Raw genomic sequence first — 2,371 nt, forward strand, 5'->3', positions numbered from 1 at the left:
GGCGGGCTGCCGGAGCCGGAGCGCCTGCCCTTCTCGCCGCCGCCGCTGGGGGACTAGCACCTCTGGGTCCTAAAGGGATCGGATTTCCGGGGCCGGAGCCGGCGAGCCCTCCCCTTCCCCCCCACCCGAGCGTATTCCTCCCCGGCGGGCCAGCCTCCCGCTGCCCCAGACCTTGCCCAGTCCTCTTCAACCCTTCCATCCCAACCTCGGACTGCGGCTTGTCACAACCCACATAGCCGCACCGCCATTAAATACTGGGGGAAGGCAATCCAGCCTTGGTGATCTCTGGGAGGCCCCTCTCCTCCCCAAAAGTGAAGGGTGGGTTTTGTAGAGATGGGCAAAGGATCATTGTCTTACAGTTCCTGACCTCACAGTATATGCTTCAAGGCTATTAGCATCAAATTCTCTGCCGCTTGGTGAAAATACAGATTTCCAGGCCCTCCTGCAAACCCTGTGAAGGAGACTCTCAGAGACTAAACCCAGGAATCTGCAGTTTACGCCCCATAGAGAGCCTTTTGCCTCGAAGGTGTGAAACCTTGGCCCACGTGGCTGACCTTGCAGCGGTGGAGGAGGGGAAATGAAAAAAGGTGGTAGCCCCCAACTTCCTAGTGGCAGAAATCCCCCATGCTGCCCTTTGCCCTTTGGAAGTCTGAGGAGGGTGTTCTGTCACCTGCCTGCACTGCACCCTAGGGGAGTCTACCCCTTTTCTTCCAGCCTCTACCGACACTTTTGCCCTAAGCAGGAAGAAGGGGTTTGAGAAGAGGAATTCTAGAGGCCTGTTGCCTGTTTCCCCCAGAGAGCACTTTAACTCGGGTCTCTGATTTAAAGGATCCTAGCCCCTCTGTGCAACTGTGTCAGGGGAGGGTGACAGTGACCTACGCATCCCCTGCCCTGGCAACCCAGAAAGCTGCTTTGATGCATTTCCCAGCCTCCACAGACACAGCCAGGGTCTAGGGTGGCGCTTTATCCCTTCCCAGCTGCCTGGGCTCTGGAGTGAAGTTCCACCCCATAGACAGATCCAGATGTGCTGCTTCAGTCTACAGGGCTCAGAAACTGATGAACGCGGAGGACCCTAGGACCCAGAGAACAACTCAGGCACAAAGCCTCCCCCCCTCCGCCCCCCGCCCCAGCTGCTTCCTGCATCTCAGGCCTTCCTGCAGCCTCCGCCTCCTCCCCCGCCCTCTTCCCCTCCATCCTCTTCCTCCTCTTCCTAATCTCCCACTCCCTCCCCCCTGGCTTGGGAGGACTGTCAAAAGGAGTGCTCCTGGCCTTCCACTGTCGGCGTGTGTGGGTTTGGGGATATTAACCGGTTAGCACGTGCAAAAGAGCTCGGTACAGCGTGGGGGATGGGGTGTGGAAAAGCCGCCTGGGAACCCTGAGTATGGGGATGGGGAGGGGCCAGGAACCACAGGACTGGATTCTGAGGCTGGTGCTAAACGGGAGGAAGATTTGGGTTCTGAGTTGCAGCCGGAAATGAACCGGAGCCTCAAGCTTTCCAATGCCACCTGCATCTTCTTTGCCCAGTTGCCCAGTTTTACACGTCCCTCCCCCAGTTTTACACTTTGGGATGGGCATAGTGATGAGGCTATCCTCAGACTCCCCTCCTTTTTTCTTTTAAAGAATTATTATAATTGTAGTCATCGTCATTACTCTTTTTTTTTTTTTTTTTTTTTTTTTTTTTTTTAATGTGACCACAGTGCAACAGAGAGAGAGAAAGAGCCCACCAAGTTCCGGACTCGAACCGTGGTTGGCCGTGTGGGAGTCCAGCACCTTAACCACTTCACCACCTGCTGGCCTCTCCACTCCTTACCCCTTCTTAGAAGGCTTCTTTCAGGAACAAACCTTGGGACTTGGGTCAGAAGCTCATGGTTGGGAATTAAATCTCCCTGCAGCCTGCTTCCTACCCCCCACCCCCATCCCTACTGGGGAAGTTGGGAGAAGACAGGAATCACCCAGTTGGGGGCTGGGAGCTTGGGCAGAGTGTCCTCAGAAGCTCGAACTGAACTGGAGGAAGGCAAGGGCCCCTGGGTGTTCTGCCCAGATCTCCCACACCCTTGTGAGTCATCTTAACTGGTCCCAGCCCAAGGGGTCTGTGCCCACGCTTCTGGCCAGGTGGAGTAACCCCAGCTTCTGAGGGTGGGAGGAGGCCCTGAGAGCCTGGAACCCCAACAACATCTCTGGTAGCAGCTTAGAGTGAACCAGGGTTGTGGGACCACTCAGGTCTCCCTTGTCCGGGTGTTTCTGAGGATGAACCCCCCTTAAGGGTTTTGTATCTAAGATGGCGGAGTGGGCCCAGAGCTTGGCTAATGAATGAGATGATCATTTCATGGGCTCCAGAATTCCTGAAGAAGCTTTTATGGAGTGATAAGTG

This window comes from Tupaia chinensis, unplaced genomic scaffold, assembly GCF_000334495.1.
Source record: "Tupaia chinensis unplaced genomic scaffold, TupChi_1.0 Scaffold144171_2, whole genome shotgun sequence".
Lineage (NCBI taxonomy): Eukaryota > Metazoa > Chordata > Mammalia > Scandentia > Tupaiidae > Tupaia > Tupaia belangeri.